The following is a 17452-nucleotide window of genomic DNA, read 5'->3' on the forward strand; positions in this document are numbered from 1 at the left end:
GCAGCTGGGACCCAGGAGCTGTACAGGAGCACGCACAGGGTCCTGGATAAGCTCGCCCCCAAGATCTTTGGCCACATTATGAAGCAGGTGAACAAGCTCCACATGAACACAGAGGAGTGTCTGCAGCCATCATTTTTCAGAAGGCCATCTCTGAGCCAAGATTTGACTGTCTGAGGGAGGTGAGTATGTGCATCTGTCCTTTCCTCATTATTTCAGAAATCACTACCAGTTCATGACACAAGTATGGGCTTCAAAAACAATGGAAGGAGAAACTAAAGAGCCGCATATATTCAGTGACTTTCCTTTGTGTGTTTATCTGTGCACAGCCATCCTCTAAACATGCACTTTCTCCATACGACAACCGTGGCACACTTAACACAAGAAGTTTTCGATTGTATATCAGAGAGGAGAGGAGTGTTTATTGCTTCCTAAAACACATTTTTATCCTTCAGCTAAATGCCCCAAGTGCTGAAAACCCTCAAGATGTTGTGAACTTCCACTTCGTGCTGCTAAAACTCTGCCACATAGAGTTTCAGAAGCTGGAGGAGGACCATGAGGTAATTGGAAGAAACAGGGGTTTAACATGCTTGCCGTAGTAACATAAGTAGTAGTGCTGGACAACCTGTGAAAGAACAAGAGATGCTGGTACTGGGTATGCTATTAGAGTGAGATGGTGAAAGTTTTGGTCTTGGATTATGTCAAAAAATATGTTTATTGAGACGGGTGCGTGGGGGTTGGACCCAAAATGCACGACTCAGAAACAATAGTAATATAAAGACCCCTCAGGGCTTTATTCGGGACGAATCCCAGGAGAGTAGTCAATCCAAGCAAAGTCCATACACGTAGATCCAGCCAAACAAAAAATAAACAAACAAAAAGCACGGTGCCGAGGGAAGAGGCAAACTCGTAGTCGGTAGACGTGCAGGGAGGTCCGGTAGCGGGAGAGCTGTCAGCGGGGCAGATGAACAGACGGGCGGCAGGCAGAGGCGTAGTCGTGGGCGAAGCGGGAGTCGAAACCATGAAACAATCAGCGAAGCAAAAGTACAAAAACGGTAGGCGAGGACGTAGTCAAAAAACAAACGATGGTCACAAAACAGAAATCAATAAACAATGGTCAGTAGACAGGCGTGGATCGTAACGTGTAATCAAACAGTAAATAATGCTCAAGAGTTGCGTGAAAAAACAGAGGCAGACAATTTCGCAGTGAACAGTTGCGCGACTGGGCTATAAATGCAGGTGTAGACAGGTGTAGACAATTAGTTAGAGGGTAGCAAGGAAATGGAAAACAGGTGCAATGGATGACAAGTTTAACAAGGAGATTAGTAATCGTTAGTAATAAACCTATCCTGCCCTAGCATTAGTAAATTAGTAAATGACATGCACAAGAAACGTAAGGTAACATGAACACATGATTAGTCTTGTTAGTTTCTACCCAATCCTGATCTAGCGTTAGTAGTTTTAGTAAATAGACAAATAGAACATTAGGGGAGTGAAGGACAGAACGAGAGAGAGAGAGAGAGAGAGAAAAGGCGGAACGCAAGGTTTGCGGAAAAACATGTAAAAGTGTATGCAAAACAACGACCAGTTAACGTAACAATAAACATACATCGAAACATAACACAAAGCGAAACTAAGACGATAATCACTCAACATAACCAGGTAATATAATCGTACGAAAACATAACTAGACATGACAAGAAAATAAATCGTAACAAGAAATAAACTAAACAACATGACGAACCTAGACTAACATAATACATGATAAGACACTACGTGACTAAGACAACATGAAAAAACATAAATCAACATAAAACATGGTGAGACAGACCTGAAACGTGACAGGACCCCCCCCTTAACGACCGACTCCTGGCGGTCCTTGGAATTTATCAGGGTGGTCACGATGGAAGTCTCTGATGAGCGATTTGTCCAGAATGAGACTGGGAGCGACCCAGGAACGCTCCTCAGGGCCATAGCCCTCCCAGTCAACCAAGTATTGCACCCCACGGCCCCTCTTACGAATGTTCAAGAGTTTCTTAACCGTGGTTGTCAATAATGCGGGGGGGAGGTGGTGGGGGATCCGGGGGACATATGGGGTGAGAGGATACGGGCTTAATACATGAAACATGGAATGTGGGGTGAATCTTAAGGGAAGCAGGGAGTGACAGTTTAACAGAGGAAGGATTGATGATTTTGTGGATCTTAAAGGGACCAATAAAGCGGGGTTGCAGTTTGTGAGAGGTGGCTTGGAGGGGAATGTCCTTAGTGGACAGCCAGACGGAGTCACCTGGTTTGTAGGCCGGAGCTGGAGTGCGGTGGCGATCAGCAACACGCCGATTACGATCTGCCGTGCGTAAGAGCGCGGCCTTGGCGTCCCTCCAAATCTTGGCACATCGCTTCATGTGGGTGGCGAGGGAGGGAACCGCAATCTCAGCTTCTTGGTCGGGAAACAATGGAGGTTGGTAGCCAAGAGAGATCTCAAATGGAGATTTCCCGGTGGCGGCGCAGGGTAAGGTGTTGTGTGAGTACTCCACCCAGGTGAGCATCTTGCTCCATGAAGCCGGATTCTGGGCAGAGACACAACGTAGCGCGGCTCCCAAATCCTGGTTGGCCCTCTCGGTTTGCCCATTGGATTGAGGGTGGTAGCCGGATGAGAGGCTGGCCGTGGCACCGAGGGCCAGGCAGAAAGCTTTCCATACTTGAGAAATGAATTGTGGGCCCCGGTCGGATACAATGTCTGAGGGGATTCCATGGATGCGGAACACTTCCTTAATAAGTACATCCGCAGTCTCTTGGGCAGTGGGTAACCCTGGCAGGGGGATGAAGTGGGCCGCCTTACTGAATCGGTCCACCACAGTGAGGATGGTGGTGTTACCTTCGGAAGGGGGAAGTCCGGTAACGAAGTCCACGCCGATGTGGCTCCAGGGTCGGCTGGGCACAGGCAGAGGTTGGAGTAGACCAGCCGGGGCTTGGTGGGAGGCCTTGCTTCTGGCACAGGTGGTACATGCCTTGATGAAGCGCCTGGTGTCAGGGATCATGGAGCTCCACCAGAATCTCCGCTTCAGCACCGCCAAGGTGCGGGTAAAGCCGGGATGGCAGGAAAGGAGGGATGAATGGGCCCATTGCAGCACCTGTGTCCGAGCGGCTGAGGGAACGTATAGGCGTAATCCGGGGTTGGACCTGGGATCGGGATCAGAGCCCTCTGGATCACCGCCTCGATCGTCCACGTGACAGATCCGATAGTGCAGGAGGCAGGAAGGATGTTCTCGGGAACCTCACGCTCAGAACAGGTGTTGAATTGACGGGACAGGGCGTCGGGCTTAACGTTCTTCGAACCCGGGCGGTAGGTCAGAGAAAAGTTGAACCTCCCGAAGAACAGCGCCCATCTAGCCTGTCGAGAGTTCAGCCTCTTGGCTGTCTGGAGGTATGCCAGGTTCTTGTGGTCAGTCCAAACGATGAACGGCTTCTCGGCCCCCTCCAGCCAATGTCTCCACTCCTCCAGCGCCAGTTTGACTGCCAGTAGCTCTCGGTTTCCAACGTCATAGTTCCTCTCTGCAGGGGACAGCTTCTTGGAGAAGAAGGCGCAGGGGTGTAGTCGGTTGTCAGCGGCCGCCACCTGAGAGAGCACTGCTCCCACCCCTGTGTCGGAAGCATCCGTCTCGACCACAAACTGGCGGGTCGGGTCGGGGTGTACCAGGATGGGAGCGGAAGAGAACAGTCTCTTGACCTTGGTGAAGGCCGTCTCAGCTTCGGGGCTCCACCGGAATGGCACCGCAGGGGACGTGAGCTTGGTTAAGGGGGCAACCACTTGACTATAGGATCTGATGAACCTTCGGTAGAAGTTGGCGAATCCCAAGAAGCGTTGGAGCTGCTTACGTGAGGTGGGTGTGGGCCAGTCGGTAACTGCCAGAATCTTCTTGGGATCCGCCCTGATCCGTCCCCTCTCTAGGATAAACCCTAGGAACTCAACTGTGTCGGAGTGGAAGACGCACTTCTCCGCCTTGACGAATAATCTGTTCTCAAGGAGTCTCTGTAGAACTTGCCTGACGTGGTGCTCATGATCCTTGGCATTGGTGGAGTAGATCAAGATGTCATCCAGGTAGACGAACACATGGCGACCCAACAAGTCCCGAAGAACATCATTCACCAAGGCCTGGAACACAGCAGGAGCATTGGTGAGGCCGAATGGCATGACCAGGTATTCGAAGTGTCCAAGAGAGGTGTTGAAGGCGGTCTTCCATTCATCGCCCTCACGGATACGGACCAGGTGGTAAGCGTTGCGGAGATCCAACTTGGTGAAGATGGTGGCCTCGTGAAGTGGGTGGAACGCGGAGTCCATCAGGGGCAGAGGATACTTGTTCCTCACCGTGATGTTGTTCAGCTCCCTGTAGTCGATGCACGGGCGTAGGGAGCCATCCTTCTTCTGAACGAAGAAGAATCCCGCACCGACGGGAGAGGAAGAAGGGCGAATTAGTCCGTTAGCCAGGCAGTCACGGATGTATTTCTCCATCGCCTCCCTTTCTGGTCTGGAGACGTTGTATAGGCGACTTGAGGGAAGTGACGAACCAGGAAGGAGCTCGATGGCGCAGTCGTAGGGTCGATGAGGCGGCAAAGACTGAGCTTGTGTCTTGGAGAACACTGTGCCCAGGTCATGGTAAGGAGAGGGGACCCTATCCAGGGAGGGTTTGGGAGTCTGTGGTAGGGCTGGCACTCCCTCTGCTGGTGGTGGGGCGGAACGCAAGCAGGACAGATGGCACTTAGGATCCCATGCTTGCACTTGGTTAGAACTCCAGTTGATCGTGGGGTTGTGTTTCTGGAGCCAGGGTAATCCCAAGATGAGTTGGTCATTAGGGGACTGGATGACGCGGAACTGGATCATCTCCCGATGGTTTCCAGAAATGATCAATTGTACGGGAATAGTGATGTGCGTCATGCGACAGAAAGTCCTTCCATCCAGCGACCGCGCATTCTCAGGGTGGGGTAGAGGGAGGGTGGGAATGTTCAGTTCAGACACCAGAACCTCGTCGATGAGGTTGGCATCCGCTCCAGAATCCACCAATGCGTTAACCCGGGTAGTTCCGTCGGGGAGAATCAGCAGGGTGGTGAGCGTGGGACGATGGTTGTCTTCGTCAGAACCCCCATGCCTGTCGACTGTTCTCACCTCTACTGGTCGCCTGGTCCTGAAGGAGCACCGAGCCTGGGTGTGACCCGGCCTCCCACAGTAGAAGCATGAGCCGGTGGTTCTGCGGCGTGCTCGTTCCTCGGTAGAGATCTTGGTACCGGCTCGGGACAGGTCCATGGGTTCGGGTCCCTCCGACTGCTGCTCCTTTTGTCGCGGACTTGGCCCCTGCCTGGGGTACAGGTTGCCGGGAAGGATCGGTCTTTCCGACCGGCGTTGTCTGGCACGGTTGTCCAGGCGGATCGTGGTGCGCACGAGTTGGTCGAGCTGGGTTATAGGGTCCAGTCGCGCCAACTCGTCCTGGAGCGTCTCACTCAGGCTGGCCAGGAAGAGATTCGCCAATGCTGCATCGTTCCAACTAGTAGCCGCCGCGAGGGTGCGGAAGTCGATGGAGTGATCTGCCGCGGTCTTCCATCCCTGGCGCAGAGCAATCAGTCTCTGGGATGGCTCCTGGTCGCTGGATGCGTGTTGGAACACCTTCCGAATCTCATCGGCGAAGACTGGGTAACGAGGAGGAAAAGAATCCCCGGACCACACCGCCGTAGCCCAATCCAATGCCCTCCCCTTGAGCAATCCCATCACATAGCCTATCCGACGGTCGTCGCTGTTGTAGGTCTGGGGCTGTTGCTTGAAAACAAACTCGCATTGGAGTAGGAACGCCTTGCACCTCTCAGGTTCTCCACCGAACCTCTCCGGAGGGGGTTGTTGGGGCTCCCGGAATTGCCAGGCTCCCGAGGGGTTGACCGCCGGGGAAGTGGGTGGGTGGGTGGGTTCCTCCTGTGGTTATGGCAGGACTGCGATGGCGAGCCTCCTCATCTCTGCACACAGTTCACGAATCTCCAGGTGAAGCTCGGAGATTCCTTGTGAATGCAGCCGGACGATGGCTCCTTGTTCCTGGAGGGCGTGGAACATGGCAGTTGAGTCAGCAGGGTCCATAGTGGCGAAATTGTTCTGAGACGGGTGCGTGGGGGTTGGACCCAAAATGCACGACTCAGAAACAATAGTAATATAAAGACCCCTCAGGGCTTTATTCGGGACGAATCCCAGGAGAGTAGTCAATCCAAGCAAAGTCCATACACGTAGATCCAGCCAAACAAAAAATAAACAAACAAAAAGCACGGTGCCGAGGGAAGAGGCAAACTCGTAGTCGGTAGACGTGCAGGGAGGTCCGGTAGCGGGAGAGCTGTCAGCGGGGCAGATGAACAGACGGGCGGCAGGCAGAGGCGTAGTCGTGGGCGAAGCGGGAGTCGAAACCATGAAACAATCAGCGAAGCAAAAGTACAAAAACGGTAGGCGAGGACGTAGTCAAAAAACAAACGATGGTCACAAAACAGAAATCAATAAACAATGGTCAGTAGACAGGCGTGGATCGTAACGTGTAATCAAACAGTAAATAATGCTCAAGAGTTGCGTGAAAAAACAGAGGCAGACAATTTCGCAGTGAACAGTTGCGCGACTGGGCTATAAATGCAGGTGTAGACAGGTGTAGACAATTAGTTAGAGGGTAGCAAGGAAATGGAAAACAGGTGCAATGGATGACAAGTTTAACAAGGAGATTAGTAATCGTTAGTAATAAACCTATCCTGCCCTAGCATTAGTAAATTAGTAAATGACATGCACGAGAAACGTAAGGTAACATGAACACATGATTAGTCTTGTTAGTTTCTACCCAATCCTGATCTAGCGTTAGTAGTTTTAGTAAATAGACAAATAGAACATTAGGGGAGTGAAGGACAGAACGAGAGAGAGAGAGAGAGAGAAAAGGCGGAACGCAAGGTTTGCGGAAAAACATGTAAAAGTGTATGCAAAACAACGACCAGTTAACGTAACAATAAACATACATCGAAACATAACACAAAGCGAAACTAAGACGATAATCACTCAACATAACCAGGTAATATAATCGTACGAAAACATAACTAGACATGACAAGAAAATAAATCGTAACAAGAAATAAACTAAACAACATGACGAACCTAGACTAACATAATACATGATAAGACACTACGTGACTAAGACAACATGAAAAAACATAAATCAACATAAAACATGGTGAGACAGACCTGAAACGTGACATTTATTGGGGACATGCCAGAAGTTTTTTTGGTATGAATGTGGTGTGAAGGTTTATAACCAGCTATGTTTTGAATTCATCTGTGGCTAATTTCATTGCCGAAATTGCTGCTAATTCCACCTTGGCCCTCCTCCCCGTTTGTCCAGGAGGAGAAAAAGCAGCACCAGCAGTTGGTCACCAACAAGAAGTTCATTGGGGAACTATTTAAATTGAGGATGATGAAGGAAACTGTGATCAACAATGCCATCACAAAGCTGCTTATCACCCAGCATGAGGTGGCACTCGAGTGTCTGTGCTACTTGCTGTCTACTATGGGTAGCACCCTGGACTGTGATGAGGTATTTCACCAGTGAGGTCATATCCCTCACACAGATATGCTTATACACAAGCATCCAAGCAGCCTAACTGTCCCCACTGCTTCCCATTTCAACAGTACCTTATGGACGGATATATTCATCAGATGGAGGAGATCATCACCATGAGGCAGATCTCATCCCAAATCTCCCGCCTAATGCAGGACATAGTGGCCCTGCGGAAGGTATTACCCCAATTTCACCGACCTCCTTGCCTCCCCCTATAGGAAATACTCAATGTTATCAACTTCATACTCATTCCCTAACCCACCCTCTCCAGCTTCATTGCTCTTCCTTGTTGGGTTTCTCACATAGCTAAAATGTCCCTCTGTTGTCTGCTTCTTTCTTTTCCAGAATTATTGGTTCCAACTGAAAGCTGAGCAGAAGTTCATGCCAGACTGCCAGGCCAACATGGAGGCCAAACTGGAGAAGATGCAGGAGAGGATCCAGGAACAGCAGCTGGTTATTCCCATGGCAGGCAGCGACGGTCCTGGAGGGGCACAACTGTCCCTGAGGCAGGACATGCAGCTGCAGGATGAAAGCCAAACACCACCATCTTACCTGCTAACTACAGCCTGGAACCCTGCATCTTCATTCAGGCATATGAACAGCTTCATTTCCCATTAATATGTATAAATGCAGGACTGGACAGTGATGCCCATCCGATCATTTTTTTAGATAACATGTATCCCTTAGGTTAGTGTAGGGTAGTAGACATAAACTACATAAACTGTAGTAGTTCAATAATATAAAGTTACTAAATGGATGATCTTCTCCCCCTGCTTGACACATTGGACTTCCACAGCCAGCTTCCCATTCCCAGGCAGGAAGGCACCCGGTGGGGTCATGGCATGGAGCACGGTAGGGTCACAACTTCTCTCTCACATGATTCCTCTTATTTACCTGTTCCATGCACTCTCTTCTACATGTGATGTTTCACTCAAGGTCTTTACATATGCTCTCCCGCATATGTAACCCCAATTGCCTTCTGTCCCCCCCATTCTACAGAGATGAGACGTCTCTCCTGCAGCACCCTGAACCTCCTCTCCACCCTGCTGCTGTCCTCCTCCTTCTCTTCCAGCCTCCACACAGTTCATCACAGGTGAGCACTTAGCAGTCTCTCTGTTTTTGTCTATCGAACTGATGCTGTCAGCTCGTCTTTGGCTTTCAGACTAAACATAACACATAATTGTGACAATTATGAATGGCCAAAGCAATTCACTTTAGAGCAATATGTCTTGAGGCAGAAGGGTCTCCTGATTTCCCTAAATCATACACCACCCCCCATCCCACCCCCAGCAGGAGAAACTGGAGCCAGGTCAAATAGCAGTTCAACCACCCAGAGAGTCTGGGCAGCAGCAGTGACAACACCCAGCTGCAGGTTTTGGGAGCAGAGAGACATGCCCTACAGATCGTGCTGCCTCTGCCTGCCCCAGCCAATCCTGCTGAGGGCACAGGTGAAGTATCCAATCCTGCTCCAGCCCTGGCCATGACAAATCAGGAGGAGCTGGAGAAGGTGGCCAAGGCTGCTGATATGAAGGTAAACTTAGCTTCAGTTGAATAATAGCATAGCCATGCTGTGACCATGTGAGAATACAATGCACATTGCATGTCTTTGCCACCGTCATTATGCATAAATACTGTGCTGTTCCTTTTCTGCCCCACAGAAGATGTTGCTGTGTGTAAAGGGGAGAAACAGCACACTGCAGCTCTTGATGGTGGAGCAGAACTCCATCAAGAGCAATTGTGGCATCATTATTCACCATCTGGCAAAAGTGGGCCCCCTGCCACCACAGCAGTTACTTCAACTGCAGAGGATCTTACAAATGGAACCACATAGGCATCATATCATGGACCATGGGGTTACAGTGCTCCACCAGTCACCCTGGCTGCAGAGGATACATTCACATGGACCAGCTCTTCAGGTTAGTCCTTTGCTTGCACACCAAATTGTGGGAATGACTGCTGGAAAATGCCCACAGTTAAGAAACAATGCATTGGGTCCATCAATTCAAAGAAACAGCAAATAACTCTGAACTTTGACCCCACTGCCCCTCTGCACTGACAGGGAAGTGTCCATTCTCCCAGTACCTCTGGTCAGAGCTGGTGTCAAGAAGCTGGAGATCCTCTTCTTGACAGAGAACCAAATGGTTAGTACTGAGAGCCTGCAGACACTTTAGGCACATACTCAGAGACTTACTTCTGATCTGAAGAACCAAGTGCAGTACTTGACTGTAATCACCTGTCTCTCACACTGCATAACTGGGTTTGTGTCTTATGCAGTCTCTGCATAACTGGGTTTGTGTCAATATGCTCCAGTGCTTTGTGTCTGTGCATCTTCCTTTTGTGTCAGTATCCATACCTAGTGAATAACTGTCAATAGTTAAAAGGATTTTTTCTATTTTTCCCACTGTGCTCCAGAATGACTGGATCTATAGGAGACGTGAGGACGGACCGAAGACCATTGAGCAGGTTCACAGGCAGGCTGACATGGAGAGACAGTGAGAGAGGAGCCTCATGCAGCAGACTCATCCTCAGAGGCACAACTGGTGCCACAGGGGCCAAGATCTCTGGGTCCAAGTAAAGCCACACCCAGCCTGGAGCCCCAGCTGCCTCCAGAAGGAGGAGCTTCCAAAGGAGGAGAAAGTGAGGAAGCCAGCTGTGAAGAGGCTGTCTGTAGTGATCCGAGACAGGAGAGAAGAGGACCCCGAGACAGCCGGGCCCCTAAGATTTTTGGCCACATGATGAAGCACGTGAACGAGCTCCATGTGACCACAGTTGGAATGCAAAGCGCCTTAGGGGCATTGCAGCCATCATTTTTCAGACGGCCATCACTGAGCCAAGATTTTCTACCTCTTGTGCCAAGATGTGCCACTGTCTGAAGTATGTGCATCTGTCCTTTCTCATTATTTCAGAAATCACTACCAGTTTATGAAGTATAGGGTTCAAAACAGTGGAAGGAGAAACGGAAGAGCCACATACACTCAGTTCCTTTCCTTTGTGTGTTTATCTGTGCACAGCCATCCTCTAAACATGCACCTTCTCCACACGGCCACCTGGGCACACTCAACACAAGGAGTTTTAGATATCATTTTAGAACTACAGAATTGTAATTCTGAGGAGAGGAGTGTTTATTGCTTCCTAAAACATATTTTTTATCCTTCAGACAAAGTGCTGAAACCCCTCAAGATGTTGTGAACTTCCGCTTGGTGATGCTAGAACTCTGCCACTTGGAGTTTCCGAAGCTGGATGAGGACCATAAGGTAATTGGAAGAAACAGGAGGAGTTTAACATGCTTGCCGTGGTAACATAGGTAGTAGTGCTGGGCAACGTGTGAAAGAACAAGAGATGCGGTTGCTGGGTATGCTAAGTGCGAGATGGTGAAATTTTGGTGTTGGATTATGTCACAAATTATATTTAACCCCTTTGGGTGGATGCGACCTGCACGTTACATATGTGGCTAATTTCATTGCTGGCCATGTTTGTCTGAAGACATTTGTGACCTTCCACTAATGGTGACTCTTTAAAGCATGGTTTCTGGCTTACAGATGAAATGTCATGGCTTGCTGTAAATGTGTGGCACCTCCCTGCTCAACCACCTCGGCCCTCCAGGATATGTCCAGGAGGAGAAAAAGCAGCACCAGCAGTTGGTCACCAACATGAAGTTCATTGGGGAACTATTTAAATTGAGGATGATAAAGGAGACTGTGATCCACAATGCCATCACAAAGCTGCTTATCACCCAGCATGAGGTGGCACTCGAGTGTCTGTGCTACTTGCTGTCTACTATGGGTAGCAACCTGGACTGTGATGAGGTATTTCACCAGTGAGGTAATATTCCTCATACAGGTACGCGTATACACACACATCCAAGGAGTCTAACTGTCCACACTGCTTCCAATTTCAGCAGCACCTTATGGACGGATATATCCATCAGATGGAGGAGATCATCGCCAAAAGGCAGATCTCATCCCAAATCTCCTGCCTGTAGTGGCCCTGAGAAAGGCATTACTCCAATTTCACCAACCCAAAATGCGCCCCTCACCTCCTGCTTTAGGAAATACTCAATGTTATCTCCTTCATGCTCAATTTCTAACCCACCCTCTCCAGCTTCATTGCTCTTCCTTGTGTTTCCCACTCAGCTAAAATGTTCCTCTCTTGTCTGCTTCTCTCTGTTCTGGAATTATTGGTTCCCAATGAAACCTGAGCTGGAGTTCAGGCCAGACTGCCAGGTCAGCATGGAGACCAAGCTGACAGCAACTGAAAGACACAGCAACAATAAGCTGCAAAACCACCAGAACAGTAAAAATCTGTGACTGATAGCTCTCCACCACTTAACACAAGACAAGAGTTCAGAATTTCTGCTATTATTTCCTGGTATTTACACCAAGATGTGTTAAACTACTAAGAATATAGTACCTTTGGTATCAGACCACCCAATTTTTAGGTGAGCAAAAGTATTGGAACAGAGAAGTAAACATTTAAGTAAATGAAAGTAAATAACACTTCATATTTGGTAGCATATCCCTTGCTTGCAGTAACTGCATCAAGCCTGCAACCCATTGACATCACCAAACTGTTGCATTCTTTTGTGATGCTTTTCCAGGCTTTTACTGCAGCCTCTTTCAGTTGTTGTTTGTTTCTGGGGTGTTTTCACTTCAATCTCCTATTCTGGAGGCAAAATTCATGCTTAATTGGGTTATGGTCTGGTGATTGACTTGGACAGTCTATCTAAAACCTTCCACTTTTTCTCCCTAACAAAGTATTTTGTTGTGTTCGTAGTGTCCACCGTGCTTCAGAGATGAGCTTGTATGTTTTGGACCATGAGCAGATGCCTTCTTTCTCCACACTGGCCTTCCCATCACTTTGTTTGAAGATAATCTTGTTCTCATCAGTCCATAAAACTTTTCTGCCTCATCTCTGTACTTTACTAATTGTAGTCTTGCCTTCTGATTCTTACTACTGATAAGTGATAAGAGGCTTGTGGTATAGCCTCCATATTGCTGCTCTCTAAGTCTTCTTCAAAATGGTTGATTGAGATACCTTCACCCCTGCCCTGTGGAGATTGTTTGTTATGTCACTGACTGATGTTTTGGGGGTTTTCTTCACAGCTCTCAGAATCTTTCAGACATCAACCCTATGTTTTCCTTGGTTGACTTGTTCAATGTCTGTGTTTCAGTAGGCCAGCTGTTTCTTTCTTTTACAGGACATTCCAAGTTGTTGTACAAGCTATCCCCAATGCTTGTGCAATGCATTTCCCCTCCTTTCTAAGCTTCAAAATGGCTTGCTTTTCTCCCAAAGACAGCTCTCTGGTCTTCATGTTGGTTTATCTTTTCTAACCAAAATGCACTATTCACAGGCAAAACCAAAGGCTAAAACCCAAGTAGACATTCAGAACTATTTATTAGAACACACCTGGGCAACAATAAATAATACTTTTTCTCACCTAAAATTGGCGATATGTTCTAAGTTGTTTAACAAATCTAGGAAATAAAGGAAAAATACCAGGAAATAAAGCTGAAATTCAGATCTGTCCTCTCATGTACATCTTCTGACCACAAACTCAATTGTCTTCAGTGTATAGCAAAAACAAATGAATTGACCTTGCTTTTCCAGTAGCTTTGGAGGGGACTGTATCTCCTCTTGCCCTCCTCCTCCTTCTATTGGATCATAGAGCTAATTAATTGGACCCATGCTTTTCAGATACAGCACAGAAATAAAAAAGGCCCACACCCTGAAGCGACCTGAGGAGTTTTTTAGAATACCAAATACAAGTTGGTATTGGGCAGAAGGTTGAGACAGACACAGGTTGCCGGTCTGTCATAATAATGACTGAGCATGTTTGCATTATATTTTCAAGATGAAAATCCTGCTTAGTATGCCTTTAACCACACAGTGATTACAACCAAAAAAATGTGTCACTGTTCAAATACCTACAGACTGTACTGTATGCCAATTCTAACAGCAAAATATCAAATGCTTTTTTTTCATTGTCTATGAGCCCCATGCGAAATGGTAGGATGATTAATCTGACCCATTGTGGTCTGGGATTTCCTGATACTTGGACATTCTTGGACATACTTGGACATTTCTTCTCAGGACCATGTGTTCAGTGAGCTATGCCTGCATTCTAATACTTTAACACATCAAACACCATATAGTCAGTTACAGTCCAGGCCACTTTGATGTCACCCTCTTTTGCCATATGTTAGGCATGTTGTATTCCCTTTGAATTCAAGACTTTGAATCTGTGGATTATAGCTCAGCATCCAATACTTGCTATTCTCTCCTTGTTCTTAGTTGGGTCTCTTCTATTTGAAGGGCATCTTCTCTAAAGCATTGGAATTGGCTTTGAGAGCAGCCCACTCTGCTACTGTCTTCATTCCAGCAGTGATGCATTTGCTGGTTACACTTGCACGTTGTGCACAACAGAATTTGTCTTCAAGCCCAACAGCACCCCCTAGTGGCTCCCCAGCTCTTCACGCAAGAAAATGTCCGCAAAAAAAACTTAATAAAAAACATAACCTAAAACATATTAATTTCATCTCACATCCAGTCAACATGATCAGCTTCTTTTCCTCTCAAGGTAACATGATTTGCAGAGGTATGTGTAAATCTATAACTTTTGAGCATCAAGCATCTAACTTTTCATCTAAATATCAGACTTTTCATCAGACTTTGCATTCCACTTTTTATTCCTTACATACCCTCTGTAGATGGTAAGGAGCATTGTGCAGTTTCTGATTATGATCTGCTTTTATCTTTGTCCATCCTTACATGTGTTTACACCTGTAGTGGTTATTATATATTAGGGTTAGGGAATATGATTTATGGTGCAGTTGGTAGCACTGCCGCCTCACAGCAAGGAGGTCCTGGGTTCAAATCCCAGTCGGCCGGGGCCTCTCTGTGTGGAGTTTGTATGTTCTCCTCAAGACATGCAGGTTAGGCTGATTGGAGAGTCTAAATAGCCTGTGGCTATGAGTGTGTGAGTGAATGATGTGTGTGCCTTGAGATGGACTGGTGACCTGTCCAGGGTGTATTCCTGCCTTTCGCCCAATGTATGCTGGGATAGGCTCCAGCCCCCCTGCGACCTTATTCAGGATAAGTGGGTTAAGATAATGGATGGATGGATGAATGGAATATGATTTAGAAAATATTATCATTGTATATTCATGCTATGAATTTTTGTTGTATAAACTGAAAACTTGTTTGTGTGTTCTGGTGGTAATATAGATCATTAAATTGAATGCAGCAACCTTATATACTGTACCTACGAGCTGTCCGAACCAAACTGCAGGCAGCGGAGAGAAAATGGAAAAGGTCCTGTCTCCCCAGTGATATAGCTTCCTTCCATGCCCTCTTATCATCTTTCCATTCCTTTGTCTCTCTAGCTAAATCTTCCTTCTTTCACTCGAAAATTAACGCGGCCGCCTCTAATCCCCGCAAACTGTTTTCAACCTTCTCCTCTCTTCTGGCCCCCCCTCCCCCCCCCACCCCCCTCATCACTCACACCTGATGACTTTGTCTCCTTCTTTGAAAAGAAGGTTGATGCCATTCGCAACTCCTTCTCACAACCCTCTCCCCCTGCTGACCCTCCTACCTTCCCCAACTCCCTAGCCTCCTTTTCTCCCCTCTCTGACGCCGACACATTGAAACTCCTTACATCCCACCGCCCGACCACCTGTCCTCTTGACCCCATCCCCTCTCCCCTCCTACAATCTATATCCAATGACATTCTCCCTTTTCTCTCCTCTCTAATCAACACCTCCCTCTCTTCCGGCACCATGCCCTCTTCCCTGAAGAGGGCCAGAGTCACTCCCCTCCTCAAAAAATCTACTCTTGACCCCTCTGCCCTGAACAACTACCGGCCTGTCTCTCTTCTTCCCTTTCTCGCTAAAACTCTGGAACAGGCGGTCTGCTCCAAACTGTCCACTTATCTTCTGCAGAGCAATCTCCATGACCCCAACCAGTCTGGCTTCAAGAGTGGCCACTCCAGTCCTGCAGGGCTCAGTTCTTGGGCCTCTCCTCTTCTCGCTATACACCATGTCTCTTGGTTCTGTTATCTCTTCCCATGGCTTTTCTTATCATTCTTATGCTGATGACACCCAACTCTTTATTTCTTTCCCCCCCGACACCCAAGTCACCACACAGATCTCTGCCTGCTTGGCTGATATCTCTGCGTAGATGACTTCCCACCACCGGAAGCTCAACCTTGCCAAAACTGAGCTTCTCTACATCCCTGCTAAGTCCTCTCCGTCAATCGACCTCTCACTGACTGTTGAGGACTTTGTAGTTTCCTCCTCCCATACGGCAAAGAATCTTGGGGTGACTCTTGATAACTGCCTCACCCTGGCTCCACAAGTATCTTCCACTGCCAGAACCTGCAGGTTCTTTCTGTATAATATACGCCGTATCCGTCATCTCCTGACGGAGAAAGCCACCCAGCTCCTAGTCCAGGCGCTCGTCATTTCCCGCCTGGATTACTGCAACACCCTCCTAGCCGGTCTCCCAGCATGTGCCATCAAGCCCCTCCAGCTGGTCCAGAATGCTGCAGCCCGCCTGATCACCAGTCAGCCCAGGTCGGCTCATGTCACTCCGCTTCTCATTGGCCTCCACTGGCTTCCTATTGCCGCACGCATCCGTTTCAAGGCCCTAGTGTTGGCATTTCAGACTGCTAAGGGGACTGCGCCACTTTACATACAATCCTTGATCACTCCCTACTCCCCAGCTAGACCACTCCGGTCTGCCAGCTCTGGTCGCCTTATGGTTCCCTCTCTACGTGCACCTGGCGGTCGAGCTGCACATTCACGCCTGTTTTCCATTCTGGTTCCTCAGTGGTGGAATGACTTGCCTACCACTGTCAGGACAGCAGAATCCCCCTATTTCAACGCAGACTCAAAACCCACCTTTTCAAACTCTACCTTAGTCCTCCCTCCTGATTTCCCCCGCCCCTCCTTTCTGATATCCCTATCCTTGTCTAACCCCCCCCCCCCCCCCCCAAAAAAAAATGTGCACTTATGATGACTATATGTTTAGAACAGCATTCCATGTGTATTTTCCTAGTTCTGGATGTGATGCTTTGACTTGTGGTAGAACCTATGCACTTGTAAATCGCTTTGGATTAAAAGCGTCTGCCAAATGACTAAAATGTAAATGTAAATGTTATAAATAAAGTACAAATCCCCAAAAAAGAATGGTTTTCATGGTTTTATTTCCAATAACAGCTCTATTTTCTATATGTGCTTGCGGTTATTTTATATGGGTGTCCCACATTGAGTCCTACACAAACTTCCAAATGTTGTAATATGGTAAAATGATAATGAAAATCATGTATGTACTCCTGCAGGAAGCCTACAGCTATGTTCTGTAGGATTCCTTTTGTCAGGGAAGTGAAACCCCTGATGTGATAAAAGAGAAAGAGACACAAATCTGCAACTGGTTAGGTATCTAAAAGGGAAAAGACTCTTACAAAGGACACAATAATTTTTAAAAACCAAAGAACTATCAATCACAATTTAATTGTTTCATATTACCACCTCTTGACAGAGATTCATATAATAGTATAATAGTTGCATATTCCATCTTTTCAAAATTCATAAATGAATGGTCAATTGGTTTTAGCTCCTTATTTAAAATAAAAAATAAACAAAAAATGTCTGAAGGTACATACACTCACTGAGCACTTTATTAGGTAGACCGGTACATTAGCTTGTTACGGAAACAATTATTCAGCCAATCATGTGGCACCAACTAAATGCTTAAAAGCATGCAGATATGGTCAAGAAGAATGGGGAAGAAATGTGATCTAAGAGACTTTGACCGTGGAGTGATTGTTGGTGCCAGACAGGG

The sequence above is a fragment of the Conger conger genome, chromosome 1 (genome assembly GCF_963514075.1).
Source record: "Conger conger chromosome 1, fConCon1.1, whole genome shotgun sequence".
Classification (NCBI taxonomy): Eukaryota; Metazoa; Chordata; class Actinopteri; order Anguilliformes; family Congridae; genus Conger; species Conger conger.